This window comes from Anser anser, assembly GCF_964211835.1.
Source record: "Anser anser genome assembly, chromosome: Z".
In the NCBI taxonomy this organism is placed as follows: Eukaryota; Metazoa; Chordata; class Aves; order Anseriformes; family Anatidae; genus Anser; species Anser anser.
Window position 1 is genome coordinate 10,911,957 of NC_139723.1, and position 19,693 is coordinate 10,931,649.

The following is a 19,693-nucleotide window of genomic DNA, read 5'->3' on the forward strand; positions in this document are numbered from 1 at the left end:
CTTGATTTACCCACATACAGTATTGCCATCAGAACTGCATTATTCTCACAGGTTACTGAATGTTTCATTGGTATTGAAAGCAAGCTTCTAAGCACAAAGGAATGTGATTTAGGTGCTACAGGGAAGAAAAGACACAGTTTTATGATGACTTTTCATTCTTCCAGCACTTTTCCTTTCTCCTTTAAATTGTTCTCATGGGATTCTCCAGAAATCCCAGCTGTGTTTTGCAAAATATATTTTTCAAGTTTCTAGCCGTGTGTCTCAGTCAATTTAAAAACAAATAGCTAATACAAACTGACTTGCTTTTCAGTTCATGAGTTGTTAACCCTCCCATGCACAATGAATGGAAGAAGTAGAAAAATAAGTTACTGTATGAAAGGCACCAGTAATTACTCAGCAAATACAATAAATTATTGTATGTGGGGAAATTAAATGTACTTCATCTTGTTTCCAGTAAGTATTTTACAAGCGTGGGTGATAGAAGCATGCAGCAGAATATAAATGTGATACAACTGCCTTTTGCAGTATGTGTGTTTCCATCAAAGTTGGATTTTTTCCTCCTCCTCTTCTTTTGATTGATTTAAACTGATGGGTTGTGAAGCAGGATTCTGAACTCACTGGTGCCTCAGCAAAACAGAAAAAAAAAAAGGCATGAGAAACATTTATGAAAATGCACATTGAAATCTCATGCTCCCATTTGAGTTACTGAAGAGGCAGCTACTCCAAGGGGGTGAGACCCCAAGCTTCTCTAGAAACCCATTAGCTCCGACAAACTCCAAGCAGGTACTGAAGTTAACTTGGATGAATCTGTATGTGGAGGACATCAGGCATGAGATTCAGATACGTTTATTGAGACTTGTACAAAATCCGTCCTCAGAGAAGATTAGGAATGAGGTTCAATTTTGCAATTGTGCAGAGCTCAACTCCAGTTTTAAAATCAGTGTGCATCTTGAAACTGAAATAGTGGACTTGGCTTGACAGTCAGTGTCTCACGGATATTTGCCATTTTTACCCTGTGAATTCAGCAAACTCTTTATCATCAATAAGAGACATTCACTTTAAATGTTGTTATTCCACTTTTTTGAGCAAAGAATCAGCCCTTCACTTAGGAGAGTGTAACAAAGAGAAAACAAAAATCAGAGGAAAGGTACATCTTAAAGGCTATTTAAACAACTAGATTAAAGGGATTGAAGAGATGTGGTAATACAACCACCCTATCTTGTCATGAATAAAAGTGACACCATTTAAAAAAGAAAAGAAGAAACCTTACTCCAAATACAAAGAATGGCCAAATTCATGGGTGACTTTAAACCAAGATCTTGCAGATACAATCCTGTTGGCAACAAGCAGCATACCTTTACATCCTTCCAGGTCCTTAGATCCCTAGAGGACATGCTAAATCAATGATTAGCACATCTGTGCACATGGATCTGCCTTGGAGCTGATTCTAGTTGTGGTTAAGATATGAGGATAATTCAGCATGAAGCTTTCAGAAAAATGGATCAAAATACTATCTTATACGTGTAAGCCCATTCTGTTCCCACTCTGCTGCCTGTGGCTACCCCTCTCCAACTAATTATATACTCATACACTCGTGTATGATTTTCAATATAATTAGAAAGATGGCAGCTGCCCAAGACAAACCAGACATCGTAACGGGATGGCTTGCACCTGGCACTAGCAAAGCTCTACACTTTGCTAATAAAAGCATGGGCACCCACCTAGGGAAGGGAAGTTATTCTGTATTTCAAGAGGATGGACAGACTATGATATTTAGGAAAAAAATCATGTAGCACAACAAAGATTACCATATGCATGAGGCTACCCTCCATTCCCCACAGCAATGGAATTGCCCATGAGTATTTCAGGTAATCAAGGGAAAGACAAGCTGAGAAGCCTAAATTTACATTCTTCATTCAGGACTTAACATGAGAGGGCCAGGGAGAGATCCAGGCAGTGATTCTAAAGAGCTCTGACTGCTAACAGCACAGGAAGGGTGTTTAGCTCTATTTTGGCAATGCATAGGTAGGGTACAGACTGCCAAAAGAACAGGTATCCCAAAAAAAGGAGGAATGGGTGAATGCTGACATCCAATCTAACAAACAAATGATTGCTCAGAGTACCTACTGATTGTCAACTCTGTTTTTCATCCCTAGTTTATGTCATCGAGTAGGCACTAGTGATAACGTGACTTAAACAAAAGCATGGGATCTTCAGAATCAGTGCATGCATAGCAACAACAGTGCCACTCAGACTGCTATCTCAGCTGCTGCCATGCAAGCATTTCTGAAAAACACCACTGAAGAGCAAGTTTTCACCCTGGATATGCAAAAAATAGCAAACGGTGCCTAAATAGGTATGAGTAAGGGAAACATAAGCTAGTTGCAACACCAATTTCACACAGTAGTAGCAATAAACATGTTGGTCTTTCAGTTTATATTTATGCCCCATCCAAGTATCTACCTATTAAAAACACCAAAAGCTTTGGGTGTTCCCCAGAGGAGAACTGGGTTTTCAGATGCGATGTTTGCACACAGTCTTTTCTATCTGTGACCAGCTAATTTTTATTTTTTTTTTATTTTTTTAATTCACTCAGCATCCCAAGAAATCATGACCCATGAATAGTACCAGGCTAAATCTGCAGAACTCAGTCTGACATCAAGAGGGGGTATCAGAAAATACTGGATTTCCTCCAAAGCTTAAAAATTCAAAGCAGAGAGCTTCACAGAACCTCATTAAGACCCACAACAGACACTATGTGGCAACTTTTGGAGAATAAGCTCTAGGCTGCCAGTGAAGTTAACAAAGCAAATCTGAATCTGATTAATTCAAATGGGATTTTCACCCAGAAAATAATAGCTATAAACAAGCAAAGGACTGAAAACAAGAAAAGGCTTCAACATAAAGACTTTTTACCATGGCTTGTAGTGGCAGAACAAGAGGCCAGGGTTTTAAATTGAAACAAGGTTGATCTTGATTGGATATAAAGCTGGGCAATTGCTGAAGGGTTCAAAGTCAGGTTGGACAGGGCTTTGTGCAACCTGACCTAGCAAAAGATGTCCCTGCTTGGGGCAACTGCATAAGACAAACTTTAAAACTGTTCTCTCCAACCCAAGCCATTCTATGAATCTGTGATTTATGCTATAGTAAGTAAGGGTGTTTTCACTTCCTATGGAACAACCATGTGATTTCAGTCACTCAGATCACACAGTCGATTTCATTAAGCTTGTGTGAAAACTTATACAGAACTGACCATGTATCACAGATTTCTTTGGCAGAAACCAGAAGAAGAGAAGAGAGAGGCCAACAAGGACTTCTGTCATTGGAACCACCTTTGTTCGACCTTCAGTTTCATCAATGAAGGGGAAAAATGGTCTCAAAAGTATATCTTTTGGGAGATGTTAAGAAGATGAAAAAAACTATTTCTTTATTTTCCCACAGAAAGAGCAATATAAGCCTTTGGAAGTGTTATACATTTTATACGCCTTTTTAAAAGTTCATAGAATCATAGAATATCCCGAGTTGGAAGGGACCCATAAGGATCATCAAGTCGAACTCCTGGCACCGCACAGGTCTGCCCAAAAGTTTAGGCCATGTGACTAAGTGCACAGTCCAATCTCTTCTTAAATTCAGACAGGCTCGGTGCAGTGACTACTTCACTGGGGAGCCTGTTCCAGTGTGCGACCACCCTCTCGGTGAAGAACCTCTTCCTGATGTCCAGCCTAAACTTCCCCTGCCTCAGCTTCACACCGTTCCTGTGGGTCCTATCACTGGTGATAACAGAGAATAGGTCACCTGCCTCTCCACTCCTCCTCGCGAGGAAGTTGTAGACTGCGATGAGGGTTAAACTATATCTGGACTTTAGCTGATATACCTACATCTATTTAGCTAAGATTTCATCAGGAATTTCAGATCCTTTATGGATGAGTCACCAACTTCAAAAAGTTAGTCTTTTGGTATCAATTCAACCAGTACAAGTTGTTGTTGGAGTATTTTCTGTAGGCAAGCATTAGTGGATTAATTAAAAAACAAAACAAACAAAAAAAACCACAAAACTAAGAAAAAAAAAACAACAAACAACACACTTTTGTGCCTTAATGATATGTAGCTGTTTTTCATTAGATCAGCTTAAACACCTTGAAGGCCCAGTTTTACGATTAAGTGACAATCCCATGATGAAATCTCAATCAAAATGATATTCAGAATAGATCCAGTTGAACAGAATTGGACAAACACACTTCTTCCATGGTGTTGTATTATCTGCAGAGCAGTGGCTGTAGAGAGTATTAAGAGGAAAATTAGAGCACTATGAAGTGGGCTAATCAGTTCAACTTGCTATCTGATGAAATAACAATTACAGAAACGTTTTTAAATTAAAAAAAAAAAAATCCTTCAAAGCAACAAAGTGTATCTAGATTCCTACCATTGAACAATGAGGAAGAGTAAGCAAAGAAATGAAAAAATTTACATGATTATCAAAGCTGTCAGAGAAAATGTAGATAAAATATTAAAAGAACAAAACAAAACTGGCAGGTAGGATACAACTGAAAATCCAAAAATCTCCTTCTTCTGCTGCTGAACTTTGTCAATTCAGTGAAAATATATCCAATTACTACAAGAGACCCACCAAAATGTTCTGTAACTGAGCAGAGGTTGTTGCATGCATAAAGAATTACTGGTACAGCTCCCCACCAGTTCTTTCTCTCCTCTGCTGTCTCACCAAGCAGAAAGAAAAAGTATGGTCTTTGGTGTTTTTAACTTGTTTCAACGCACACAATAACAACAGGCACAATTTTGCCCAGTTAAGTCAGCACATTCTGAAACAAGCTCACATCCACCACCAAAGGAGAAACAGCACTGATTATCATTCTGATTTAAAAAAATGTGGTTTAGCAGGTTTTTCATCATCACCATTTTTCCACCCAGAATGGGCATAGCCTACTACCGAAATATGCCATGAAAGCTGAAAAGGAGAGGAAGGAATACAAGTAAATAAAGGGAGGTAGTAGGAATTTGTTGTCATGGCTCCCAGTACTCCCCAGCGGATGTAAATTTTGTCCTTTTCTTCCAGGGTCAAGTCTCCTAATCAGGTTCTTGTCCTGTACAGTACCTTCGAACTTATCTACGGATAAATGCAGAAAATGTGCAGGCTTTCAGAGCTCACTCTTTTCTATTTTTAGAAATAGCCAAAAATATTGCACATGAAAGAAATGAGGTGACTTTAAAAAAAGGAGGGAGCTCCACAGGAATGTCCTCAGACTAAACTGAACCTTTAAGTTCAGCGGCTGAGGGCAGCCACACAGAGCAGCCTTTGGCTTAGAGGTAACCTGTCCTGGCGTAACTCCCCTGGGAACATCTGTCCCAGTTCAAGCACAAGAGCACGTTGTACAAACCGTAAAACGCTTGAAACAAACAAACAAACAAGCAGCCAAGCAGCCTTCCTTGTGCCCAGGTAGAAACACAGGCAGAAATCTGAGCTCGGAGCCATGAATGCCTCCTTTTCCTCACCATACCCATCTCATTTCCAGCAGGGACAACGCAGCCTGAAGCCCCTGCTCTTCCCCCGGGGTCTTCACGCACCCGCTCCCAGCAACCCTGCGATGAGCACGCTATGCTGCTACACTTACCGATATATTTCTCAAAAACTCACCCAGAGGCACCACGAGAACTATTGTATAACCTCATGCGCCAGCTATCAAACCTCTCCTCACCACCTGCAAGCTTTAAACGACACCCGACCCAAATCCCAGCACCTTTTCCCTTTCGCACCATTCAGGTTTTCTACACACGCAGAACGACTGGGGACCAGGTTTCCCCAAACACCGCGGCATTTTCACATCTCAGCTCCGCAGTCTGTCTTCCCGCATCCAATTCAACACAGCAAAACGCAGCTTTACCCCCAAACTACCCAACACACAAACTCCGTCGCTCTGGGGGTGAGTGGAGCGCAGTCGGGGGGGACGTAGCAGCGGCGACATGGTGCGACATGGTGCGACATGGTGCGACATGGTGCCCGCCTGCGCTCACAACCCGACGGCTCCCCGCGGACGGGATGCGGGGCTCCGACCTCCTCCGGGGGTGAACCTCACGTTGTGCCCAAGGGGGGCAGCAGGGCCAGGGGGGCTGCGGGACCCCCGGGGGACCCCAGCCGGGGACCGGCGAGGTGGTGGCCAGCGAGGGGAGGGGGGGGGGGATGCGGGGAAACCTCCCCTCTCAGCAGGGGAGGGGATGCGGGGTGGTGGGTCTCCCCCCTCCGGGCAGGAGGGTTTCTGTGGGGAACCGGCAGCGGGGCAGGGGCAAGGGGAAGCCCGGAGACCTGCTGCTGGAATCGCGCCTCTCCGTAAAGCACCCGCGGTCCGCAACGACGCTTTCTGCGAGCACGCTCCTGGCCCCGAGCCTGTTACACCCCCTCCTCCTCTTCCTCCTCCTTCTCCTCCTCCTCCTCCTCCTTCTCCTCCCTCCTCCTCCTCCGCTCGCCATGTGGAGACCACCAAGCACCGGCTCCGCGGCGCTCCCCTTTAACGCTCTCCGGGCGCCCCCCGCTCCTCCACCTCTCCGCTGCTTTCGGCGCACGTAAAGGAATCACAGGTGGACAAAAATAATAATAAAAGATAATAATAATAATAAAAAAAAAACACCAAAAAAACGCGCAACCTCCCGCACCGAACCCCGCATCACCTCGCAGACAGCAGCAGGGGTGCTCGTCCTTCAGCCTCCCACCGCCGAAACGCGGCTCCCCCGGCCCCTCCCGGTCCTCCCCGGTCCCCCCGCCGACCCCCCGGCCCCCCCGGCCCCGCTCACCCCGCGGTGCGGTGCGGAAACCCCGCTACGGGCTGCGGTGTCCATGCGGGCGGGCGGGCAGCGCCCGCAAGCCGGGCATCGTGGTCCGCCCCTGCCTCCTCTGAGCCGCTGGAGAGGGGCGGGGGGACACACACACACACACGGGGATGTCTTCCCTATAAATATATATTTATTTATTTTTTTTCCTGCACCACTCCTCCCGGCCTGCTTTATTTATTTATTTATCCGTTTATTTATTTATTTATTTTAATGATGCCAAGAGGATAATCGGCGCAGCTCCTTCCCCATCGCCCGCCTCTTCTCCTCTGCCTCCCCGTGCTCCGGAGCCGGGGAGGAGGAGGGAGGGGAAAGGGGCTGGCTGCGGAGGGGCGGGCGGAGGGCAGGGCAGGGAGCGTGGACCCCCCCCCCCCCCCCAATCCCCAGCTCCCCCCTTCCCAGCCGTGAGTCTCGGAGACCTCTTTTGTGCCGGATCCTTTCGTCCCCCTGGGGTTCCCTGGTCCCACGGGGTCGCAGGAGGGTGGGGAAGGGGCGAAGGGTGGACAAAACGCCCCCCATCGCAGGGGGGGAAATTCCTACCTCCCGTTTCCAACTGGCGGCCAGAGGCTGGATGTGGCCCGGCTATTCCTCCCCTAGCCCCAGCTGCTGGGAGCTTACAGCTCCACCGTCTTCATCCAACATCACCGCAGGCTGGACTGCCCCCTCCCCTCAAAAAGAAGGGGGGAGAAAAAGGATGGGCACAGGGAGCAAAGCAAACAGACGGGGCAGGGATCCGGGTGACCTGTAACTGTGTGTGTCCCTGAGCTCCAGAGGTGCTTGGGGTTAGGTGGCAGGCACGGCATAGAGCATGACACCAAAATACAAGGCCATGGCAGGAGGCTGGGATCCAGGACCCGATTCAGGCTCTGGCATCAGCGTTGTGCCTCCGCCCCCCACAACTCACCTGCAGGTGCCAGGCAGCGGGCAGGATGGCCGAGCATCACTGCTGCATACCCTTACAGGTCACACTCAAAAAATGTGCATTGCCCTCACCTGAGCAGCCTTGCTCTCGTGCTGGAGCTGCTGGGCCAGTCTGAACTACTGGAACCGAAAATAACCTTTTCTCAGCAAACTATCACAAATGAGGCTCAGTGAGTACACAAACAGTGGCTCGCATCTTCTCCGTGTTAAACTCCAATTTGACTCCAAGTCACAGATGTGTTATAATATGTGAGAATGTTACCACCCCAACCGCTCATACGTGTGCCAGATTCCTAATTGGCAGGGCAAAGACGAGGCGACCCAGTAGTTGTTCTACTGAAAATGAGCACAGAGTCCTGGCTTCCCACAAGTGTGTGAAGTCCTCCTGCCAATATGGTTTAACAGAAAATTGGGGGGAAAAAAAAAAGCAAAAAAAAAAAAAGCATCCACAAGCTAAAGTAAATCAAGAAAATAAAATTTGTATCTGTGGAGAAACGGAGCTTCATTTCTCAGTTACCAAGGTATCTACAGAAGCCGTTCTGGATGCTTCTTTGTCCCCTCACCTCACAGAGAGGGAGCACAGTGTCACAGGGCTGGGACTTGCCCAAGATCATGAGAAGCCCCACACTGTGTCTGGCCTGCATGCACGAAGACACATTGACTGAGACAAGCAGTATAAAGTTGCCCACTCAGGGTTGAGAAGTGTTATTTTTTTGTCTGCTGCAATGCAGAGAAAAACTTTATTTGTGCATCTAGAGCCTTTTTCCCTTGTAAGAGTTCAGGAGCACAGACACAGCCTGATGAACATGTCTCAGTTGAGGTGTTCCTGCTTGTTTAAGCAGTGTGACTGCATGGGAAGCATTCACCTGATCATACCCAAACACCAACACCCAACAGATTTATCAAAGTTAAGTTAAACTGAAGAACAACCGCTTGGAAACTAAACATGAAACTCTCCTATTCGCAGTTTGACATCACTGCAGTTTCACCTTTTCTTTCACTTCTCTCCATGAAGGAATGGCATTTACGGACCTTGGCTGGATGTGGGAGGAGGCAGAGGGAAACCAAAAAAATAAGATGCCTTTCTGCTGTTTTCCCACCTTGTGCCATCAGCAAGCCCTGTGGAAAAAGAGCAGAAAGGTGGGATTTTTCTCCTGCTTTTTGGTGGTGTGGCTTTCTGACCTGCTTGTCGTTTCAGGGAAGCTCAGCAGGGCATGAGGTTGTCCTTCCTAGTGTGGGAGTTGTGTGGCTTGAATGGAGCTGCAGCAACAATGGCTATTTTTAGCCTAAAGTCGGCCAAGCAGTTCCAGAAAGCATATTAATAGGAGAAACATTTGAAAACAAAACAAGTAAACAAAAGTGAAAACAAACTGAGAAACACAAACAATAATGATCTTTTACCAGAGGCACTTACTGAATGACAAAATTGTAGAAAACTGCATGCTGCATCTCAGGCAACATGACTCAACACCATGAAAAACAAACAAACAAACAAACAAACAAACAAAAAACAAACAAAAAACAAAGGCAACATTTCAACAGTACCTGTTGCATTTAGGACAATCACAGCATCTTCTTTTAGCACTGTACATCTGGACTAGGATTTTTAGAGATACCCGATTCAGCAGTTCTCATTAAATATGCATATCCCAGATAAAGCATACCGACCTGGTAGTTTAAATAGACATTAATCACCTTCTTAGGCACATCTATGTTTTGACTGAAAGCATAGCTGGTACCCAAAATGCAATGAGATTCGGTGAGAACTGACTGCCTAATTTGCTTGGAGAATAGCTGCCCACGTTTGCTAGTGAAATCATGTGGGCAAGGTGTTGCTCTCTATGTGCTACTCTCTAAAGTAGGCAGAAAAAAGAGATAAGGATATATATTATAGAAGAAAGATTCATTTTTTACTGCTAAAAGCAACAAATTTTAGTTTCAGATCAATGATAATTCAGTGGGGGCATGGATATCTGTCAGCTCCTTCATCTGGTATTGGATTTGGAGGAATCGATTGCAATAATTCAGCAGTCTGTAAATCTTCACGGAAGAATGAATGCAACAACATTCACCACAGCCAATTCAGGTACTTCCCTTAACAGTTTTTTTACTGGTATTAGCTCCTGGCAGCAGTTTCTTCTCTTTCCAGAATAAATCCTAATAGGGTATCTCATACTCTGACTCATCTCCAGGCGTGAATAATTCCATTGAAGCCTGTTGCAGCACACATTCAAAATTGTTTGCTTGCATGAGTGTTTGGCTAGATCCAATCCAGAAATTCAGAACAATTCGTGTTACCACCAGCCATTAAGAGCTTGCATAGTGCAGTGTATAGGTTGGAAGCAGTTTGCTCTTCACACAGGGGAACATCACAACGAAACTTCATGTTCTGATATCTCTATCATGAAAGAGATGCTACTGAAGTCCTATATTCATACATTATTCTGTCACGTCTTGTAGCAAGAAGATCGTAATGACAACAAAAGTATTCACTATGTTTGACATGCGTTTGCTTGCAGCTAATTTCATGAGTGGATTTCCTCAAAAAGAAGAACCAGCACTTGCTGCTTTGTCCCTCTCATCCTTAAACACCTTGTTGTTGACCCCATCTGACTTTTTTCCACACCATTAATAAAAAGTTTCAAATTAAGTGACCTCAGAGGTTAGTGCATAAGAATTCAGCATAAGGCCTCACTAGTAACATCTATCAAAAGATTTACCCCAATACTTTCTTCAGCATGCAAAAGGGTAGACTTTCGGCAGACATTTTTTGTTCTCCTATTGACCAGAACATCTACATTTGATTCATGCACCCACCTATCTCTGCACAGAGCAAGATGACAACAATCATACACACAGAAAAAGCTGCATCTGTAATATTTATGTGTAAAGAATGGAGATGAAAAGTTTGCAACCAATACTGCATAAATAATTTTAGGATTTATTTGGGGATTTTGTTTAAGCTAAATATCTTCTACCTAAGAACATTGCATTTATTTAACTATCTTTGATGAAATGATGTTACACAGTCCTCTACACTAACAAGAGACTTGACCATACCATTTATTATTTTGTCAGAAGCTTTTCACTGAAAATTCAGTGCATTTGTCCGTGTCAGTCTTAGTAGTCTCAATACCAGAACAACTGTTGTGGTACTGCTATCTGTTACAATCTGTATTAAAACATCTTCTTGAGATCACAGATTGAAGACTCATCTTCTTTAAATCAGAGACGCCTCAATAGGCAGTTATTTTATCCAAGGATTTTCTGGCGGGGCAGAAAATGAACTGTCCTGACCGCACAGCATGCACCGTAGAGGTGCCATAAGCCCATCTTCACAGCAGTCAACATGAGACACCATCCATCTCAGAAGTAAGCCCCTTGCTTGAGTATAATCATGAGTAATGCACCAGATCATCGAAGTCCTGCAATAAGTCAGGACTGATTTGCACTGGTCGTTATCTCACCAACAGTTCCTTGGCCACTGAGGTCTGCAGAGGTGTGCTGTGCAGACAGAAGGCCTGCGGAGGAAGAGAAAGCAGCAGAGAAGTGTCAAGGATTTCCTATCACTCTTTGCAGACTATACACTGCATGGCTAATTAGTCACAGGAAAACGTACCATCTGTGTAGCCAACGTAAGATAGCGGTATTCCACTTCAGTTTCAGGGGAGACAAGTTTCATAAACAATCCCAGTACTCGAGTCTCTTGTGGATGAAGGATATTTTTGTCCACAGGGAGATGTGATAGAAGTTGCTATTTCATATTACACACTAAAGACAAAGTCCAGTTTCCTATCCAAAAACAAAGGATTCAAATGTAAATCTTGCACAAGTTAAAGCCCATGGAGAAGGAATAAACAGATTTTTAACAACTTACGTTGCTACTTACAGGCCCAAAAATATTTTAGCTGCCAACAATACAGAAGTCTTCAGTGTGGAAGAAGATTGACAGGGAAGGGCAACAAAGCAACATGGAAGGAGGGTAGTGAATGCAGCGAGCAACCTGCCTTGCAACACTGCCACCAAAATTATTCAGTCTTCAGGGAGTGGGGAACCATTTCTCTGCTTTGCAACAGCAGATTGATGCTTTCTAACAAAAACACCTCTATACACAGACATACACACACACGGCTGCTGATAGAAGGTGATACAACTAAGATTGTGAAAATCACCTCCTAGCTTTACATATGTTGTGATAACAAATTACATTTACATAATGAAGTGTACTGGCAGTCAAGCCCATGCTAAGTGGGTGTAAGCAGGTAGCATGTCTCAGCCATAACTCAGAAGGCTATCTTTGACACACGGAGGAGTTGCATGCACCACACGTTCTGTTTGTTGTTTGTTTGTTTTTTTGTTTGTTTTGTTTAATTTTCTGGTGTCTCTCTACTGTGAAGAGAGAAGATTCTCTCTCCATATTGTTAACAGCAAGTTCCTAATTACTGTAGAACAAGAGCTGAGCAAACCAGAATTTGCACCTGAGCAAGAGGTGCTGTGTATTTTTTTTTCTTGTATATGCCTAAAATCATTACACCAGGCAAGCAATCCTCAGGGAACAGAACTCATACTACAGCCCAGTTCTCTAAATTGCCCTTTATCTGTTGGCTTAAAGCTTCAGGTCAGGACACGCCCTCTATTTGGACAGTATTTGAACTCTTACTTTAGGTTGCTTAAACCAATTTTTTGGCCTCTGTGCCCATCTAGATTTTTTTTCCTGTCTTGTTTTTATCTTTTGAACTTGTTAATGGCACTGGGTAAGTCCTGCCTTTAAAACTCAATCCTACTGTAAATAGGATTCCTCCTGTAAGACTTTCTAGCAGCATTCACATTTGGGAAACAGATATAGCAATGGGAAAAAGTTATCCACATCTTGTGTAGTTATCCACATCTTGTGTAAGATACAAACAAGTACAAATTCATGTCATTAGCTTCCCTTTCCCATCATTTTGTGAACCTTTCCAAACATTGATGTTCTATGCCAGAACAGCTGGGCTAGCTTTTTCACAAATGTAGGAGCTCATCCATACGGGCTAGGATGCTCCACACAAGCCCAGGTCTTTTCTGTACACTTCAGAAGGCATCTGCCCCTTGCTCATCAGCAAAAAGGTAACAGAGAAAGACCAGAGAAGGCAGAAGGAGTGATCCACAAATGCTGGCTTTCTGTTTTAGATCTAGAACTATTTAAGGTGCAGCTACTCAAGTATCGTAAGAATAAATTCTGCTTTTCCCCACAGGATTTGAAAGACTCAGTACAATTTACAGGAAGTTTTGGAAATGTATAGTGCTTACCTCTTAGAGGGAAGCAGGAAAAAGCCAGCAGTCATAGTCCGCAAACTGTTGCTGAGTACTTCACTTGCTACCTGCCTGAGACCGCCTGATGAATAGACAAAATTTTTTTGACAAGAATAAAGGCAAGAAATCCATGTATATGACAGCAGTGAAGACTAAGACTATTTCAGTATACCTTGACAATTTAAGCAATTAATTGCTCAAGGCATTAGTTAAAATGTAGTGAACTTTTAGTTTTGTTGAGATGGAGTCTCAACTTTAACCTTTCTGAACACCATCAATCGTACTAGATAGCGGCGATTTTAATCTCATAAGTGGGACGGCTCCTGCTAGACCTAATGCCCAGAACAGCTGGCAGGGCAGGAGAAAAACATTATGGGCTCTTCATATTCTTGGGCATGAGCATTTAGGGAGGTTCAAATAAGCAAAAATGTAATGTCTCTACACACAAGAGAAAAGGCGTTAGCAAAATTAGTAGATTTATGCTTTCAGAACAACCAGATCAAATCTGTAGAGACTACATCTACAGCCCATCTCACAAGTAAGCAAATGAGTCAGTGTAGCATGCAGCATTTTGCTCTCCAATTTAGTGTTTAAATTTCAGAAGCAAGGGCAACTCCATAAAAGTTTCAGGTTCTGGTGAAGGTTTTTGTGATGTTTGAATAAGCAATCTCAAAACACAAGCAAGGCTCAACACTCCTAAAAATGAAGCTCCTCCTAGTTTTCTACGAGTAGTAGTTCAGATGTGTCTGAATAGCAGATCTCAGAAATAGGAAGGTCTGTCCTATGGAAAGATGTGCAAATTTACCTACATTGGTAACCCAGCTGTTTATATATTTTTGTATCAACTCACAGTAACTTAGCTTGTCTGCCTTATCTTGCTGAACTGGACTTTATCTTCTAGTTTCTAACCAAGCTATGTGAGATTTGCCTTGGTATAACTTCATGTATTTCCATTTTTCATTAGGTTTTGTCATTATAGTACAAACATGTCAAGCTGCACTTTCTCTTCATGTAACATTCACACTCAACAGGATCCCATCTTAGCACTTAAAGCCAGGCACTCCTTTTCCATCACTGTGATTACTTTTGAGTATTGTTTTAAAAAGCACATTTCCATTTTGGGGGGTTGAACATCCCCTGTGCCAAACAGTAGCCAATTGCATTCAAAGTATGAATGAAATTTTAAAACAAAGGGCCCTAATCTTGTGGCTTACCCCATACACTGCTTGGTATTTTTTGCTTGATTGGATTTGTGCTGCAATTACACCTTGAGTCACAGTCCAGCAGCAGTCGTGTCTAGCAAGTCTTTCTGATTATGAAATCCTCAGATGTATCCTTAGACCTCTTCATTCTTGAGGAGAGGCAAAACCAGCAGCTCTTCTAAGTGCATTTGGGTCTTGTCTCCTAGGGCAAGACTTTGAGCACACTTACTAACCTGTTTTGACTTGTGCATTAAGATCTGCACTGAAATTCACTGGTAGAGCTGCAGGCAAATGACTGGAGCACTGGCTCGGCTCTGGCCTGAGGTTAACCAGGATGAACAGGGCATGGAAAAATATCAGATGTGACATGAGAAAATTGCTGAACATAACAAATAATAGCAGGAGGTGATGATGGAAGTTACAGCAAGTGTCAGGAAGAATGGCTATGAATCACAGGTGGCTAAGGGTGAGTTGAATGAGGCATGGCCAAACTGCACAGGTAACCGGGGGAGGACTAGGGGCCTTTTGGGGGTGTACAGTCTTGGAAAAAAAAAAAAAAAAGCCACTGTACCCAGGTAACAGTATCGGGAATAGCACATCAAATGAAGATTGCCTAGGTAACAGTATCAGAAATGACAGGTTTAGTGTCTGTGGGTAAAAAACAAGTAGATATCATCTGGGAGGAGATGGAGGTTGGCAGAAGGAAGTGCCAGGATGGGAAAAAGGAGAGACAAGAAATGGGGAAAGAGGTAATAAGGTATGCAGGCCATGTGAGTGCAGCTGTCCGGAGGCAGTCCAGCACTTGATCCCTGAAGCTGGAGCAGGACAGTGAACAAAACCCCGTAGTTTCATCTGCACTATACGAGCAGGGTCAGCCCACAGCCTTGGGAGAAGTGTGTGGGAGCAGGGCAGGGTGCTTTTCCTGTACAGGGATGGACCACACTGAGCATCCTTTTAACACCTCATTGGTGCCTGTTCCTGGTGCAGCAGCATCAGCAGCTATGCACCACCTCCTAGCAGAGGTCCCACCTGTCTGTCTTTGCTCTCTGAAGCTGCCCCGGGGAACAGCCCAGAGATGAACGCCACTTCCATCGCACTACCCATGTCCTCGCCTCCTAAATGTTTCCAGCTTCTGCTGCCTCATTGTGCCACATCCCGCAGTCAGTTGTTTGCAGTACTAATGAAACAAGAGAATTTAAAGGACCAGGAGCACATTTGGGAAGCCTGACTTGCCAACATTATGGTCAAAAAGACTTGTTAGATATATCAGCCAGTACCTATTGTTACTTCCTTTTTCTTCACTGTAGGAGTGATTTTAAAGGATTTTAGCAGGGAGATCACTTACCATCAATTTAAACAGTGTTGATTTTATATCAACAGAGAACATGATCTCCCTCTGCCCTCTTCTCAAAAAAGGAGCCAACCCTCTGTGCCCATTTTTCTACTCACGGGTCCCCAGCAGATCTCAAAGGCAAGTGTGGTGCCTCTGCGCAACCAGCTTTGCATCATATCAAATGTCAGCGTGAATTTGTTTCCATGTGCTCAGCCTAACAGCAAGATTAGCATGCAATGTCACAGAGCCTGAAAATTAAAACCAATCTGAAGTTTGCAGAAAAGCTCTAGAGAAAGGAAGTTATTAAGAAGGAAAGCAGCTATTGAGTTTAATTACATTGTCATTTGATATTTTTGTTAAGTCCAACTACATCTGTATGCAGCAGCTGAGAATCAGGTTCTCAAGTTGTAACAACTGTTTTGGTGGATCAGAAAGCTGGGACCTGAAGTAAGCTGTCAGCTGGACAGTGCTTACATCGAAGAGGTTGTGTAGCTCTGCTGGGAAACCTGGCATCACACACACAAGTACAATCAGGGTTACTGTTTCATTTTACAAGGCTTGATATTAACCTGCTCATACTTCTGGTAAAGCAGATTTTCTATTGTGCTTGAGGAATGAAGCTCCAGAAAGGCTGCTTGTGAAATCTGTATGCCTAGCAATTGGAAATGCAGCCTGAACAATAACTTTAAAGGCACTTCTCGAGAATAACCTCATTCTGTCAGCCCGGGCTCATCATTACACAGGAGCAGAAAAGACAGCCTCTATGTTTCTTTCCCACTTCATGAAGTTATCTATGACTGAGCTGGCACTGACTCTTTTTATTTATTTATTTATTTTCATTAAAAACATTTTTAAAAAGGAAAGGGCCAGAACAGGAGTTCCTACAGGTCATTCCAGATATACCAATAAGTGCATGGCTACTGGCAGCTGTGATTTAGGAGGATTCTGTTCAACACTTTGCATTATGTCAGTGCAATCTGGTCACACAACACAAGCCCTCCAGCTCTAGAGTCAGCCATGGTCAGGCTAAGATCCAGGCACACATACATTTTCTGGATGGACAGAACAACATATTGGGTCCTCACAATGCAGGGTTCCCACAGGACTGCGCACAGTCATGACAAACATGTAAGTGACATCCTGGGAATATCTAGCTGCTGCTTTCTCTTCCCTTCAAATAAAATTGTGTATCTTTTGAGGAAAAAAAAAAGTCAAACTGTATTTTTTCTTTTTCTTTTTTTTTTCCAGGAATACATTTTCTGTAGAAATAAAAGGCAACAGAATGCACAGTCTTAGAAGACAGATCCCTGCTTTCTTTTATATATACAAGACAGGAGGACAGTCAGTGACTTTTGACTCTGGTCTGATTCAGCAGCTCATTAAATAAAGGATATGCATTTGACTGTCTCCATTTCTGGAAAAAACTGGACTTGTCCTCTCATTACCACACAAAGATTGTGTGGCATCCTGAACAAAAATAAGATGATTAACAAAATCTTTAAAAAAATAGAGGTCCTTATATACTCGTACTATTTGTATTGAGGTGACAAGCCATCACCAGTCAAATCGAAGCCTAGGCAGAGTAAGAAACATCATTGCAGCTGCAGAGTACTTTGGACAGCAGCCAACAACCACTTACTACCCTGTGAAGGTGGCTAATGCAGTCTAAGTATCAAGAAGAGGGTAAATTGTAAAGGTTTGACTGGTTTGTTCAGCTATCAACCAACCGAAAAAATAATCTATTTCATAGCAGACCCAAGGTACTAACATGAAGCAGGAAGACATTTCTCCTTTGAGAATAGTTTCACAGGTAAGTCTCTTTTAGTTTTCTTCTGATGTGTTTGATTGTGCTGTGACTTGCCAAGGTGTGCACTCAAGAACAAGGAGGATGCACCATTAACTTGACCAGAAAGACTTCCAGGGCTGTTTCTGAATTGTGACCAGCCCTCTCTGCTTTATTCACTGCACTAATTCAATTGATTTAAGATGGTCATCCACAATGTTTGGAGGTAGAGGGGAGGAAACAAAGGGAATTTGGCTCCTCTGAAGTTTGGTTTCTCAGTTTAAAAATGCTTCCTTTGTGAAAAAACGTAGTAGCTTATGTTCCTGCAATGTCTCTTTGATGAGGGAGGTGGTAGAAGACAGTGAAAGGTGTGGAAGAACCTATGGTCTTTTATCTCCGCCTTGTGCCTTGCTAGGTTTAATACAAGGTTCTAGATTTAAAATCTTGAAAAGCCTAGAGATCTTTTACAGTTTCTGACTGGGAGAGGAAAGCCAGAGTCTTGGGAGGGTTAAAAGAAAGTTGCAGTAAGAGACACAGTAGTGATATTTCTAGTCAATAACAGTGGGGATAAGAAGTTAAGCTGTGCATTTTGGCCCTGAATTTGTTGCTGTCCTAAATGGAATCTGTATTAAATGTCAGTTAAAAGTAATCAAAAAGAAAAAAAAAAAGGAAAATGGAACAAAAAATAAAAGTTAAGACACAGTATCCACTGAGTAATGTCCCCTCAGATATGGGTTCCCAGAAGTGGGGCTTGCTTTGAAAGAGCACTAAAACCCAATTTGTGTAATGGCAAGTTCAATTCACGTAGCTCTTCCAGCATAAGGAGATCGATCTAGAAATGATGAATATAAAGAATGTGGATGCTGAGCTGTTGCATATGATCTTAGCCCAAGTAATTATTGGATTTATTCACCCACAGTAGAGATACTCTGATTTCCAATAAAAGAAGGGGAAATTAAGATAAGGAATGAGACATAAAACACAGAGCTCTCTGCTAAGGGAGAAGGCAGAGTAGAAGTATGTAGTATAGTTCCAGCCTATCTGCCCTTCCCAGACCTCACTGATGAGCAAACTTGAGCTTTTACCATGAGTTAGAATAGCCTCGTATTTGTACAAGATGCAGGATTTTGGAGAAATTGATTTTGAGTGGTTTTAAGGGAAAAAAAAAGTCGCTACCCAGGTTGGTGGGAATCTATTTTCTTATCTGCTTGTCAGCAAAAAATCATAGCTAATATCTATCTGAACAAACACGGAATCTAAATCATAGCAAAAGATCTATTTTCTTTGTAAATTCTTACGTTGAAACTATTTAAAACGCTAGGGCCTTGTCATCGTTTGTCATGTCCTTAAGTCTAGATACCTCAAATATTATTTGAACTTGCTTAGTAAGGAAAGATGCTCTGGAGAAAATAGAATTATTAGTGTATCATTCATTTGGAATGTGCACGTGAGCTGATTGATAAAAGCAGACACAGTCTGTAACATATGCTGTTAAAAGATGAAATAAATCCATAGCATTGTTCTGAATTCAGTAAAGCCACCCTTCTGTTTTTTTCTGGTTGGTTGGTGGTGTTTTTTTTTTTTTTTTTTTAGTTCTGCTTTGGCAGTTATGATTGTATATTTACTTGCTTGAACCATGAAGTAAATGATATATTATTAAATTTGCTCTTTCTACTATAAATGCTTTGCACTTTCTTGAATATATGCCATTAACAGGTCTTAACATTTATTACAGTTATCAGTATTATCCCCATTCTTCAAGTACAGGGGAAAAATAAAACACCACCACACACCCACACCCACATCCACACACCCACACACCACAAAATAACAGCAACAATGACAACAAAACACCAAAAAACAGAGAGGTGCAGAAACATGCTTAACGTCCCCCTATGAACATAATAGATATGTTTCCCTGTCCCAGGCAATTCTTATAGCCTCCAGAACATGGAAATCATTACTGGACATTTAATTTGATGTCCCTGAAAGAGACAGATTCAGGAAAGAAAATTTATCTTTGATAATTTATTTCTATTAAACGATCTACAGTGGAAGGGACCCTGAAAGCAGTTATGAAGCTGTTCTGGTGAAGTGTCTTGGGGATTCAAATAATGTCAAGCACAGTATGCAAACCAAGATCCACCTGTCTTAGAAAAAAATCAAATGCCAAATAGAGTTCATACAAAGCCCATGTCTTAATTGTTACTATTTACAGATATGCAGATAGATTTATGTAGGCAAAAAAAAAAACACGTTTACAATAGATGTGTGCATAAAAGGCACTAGCAGAGGACTGTTTTCTACCTCATCCTGTTCTTCTTT

At 42.8% G+C, this 19,693-nt stretch overlaps 1 protein-coding gene across 6 annotated transcripts in view; it reads right to left on the reverse strand.

Annotated features, from left to right (window-relative positions):
• PLPPR1 (phospholipid phosphatase related 1) overlaps positions 1 to 7,518 on the reverse strand; it is a 135,977-nt gene extending 128,459 nt beyond the window's left edge. The window contains exon 1 of one of the 6 annotated variants that reach the window (XM_083818580.1): positions 7,378 to 7,518. The gene's annotated coding sequence lies outside the window, so the exon portion shown is untranslated. Of the gene's footprint in view, positions 1 to 5,753; positions 6,176 to 6,316; positions 6,438 to 6,678; positions 6,701 to 6,801; positions 7,131 to 7,377 lie in introns of those variants that run through there. The other 5 variants (XM_083818576.1, XM_083818582.1, XM_083818577.1 and 2 more) reach the window with 5 other exon arrangements.
• Between the last annotated feature and the right edge of the window lie 12,175 nt (positions 7,519 to 19,693).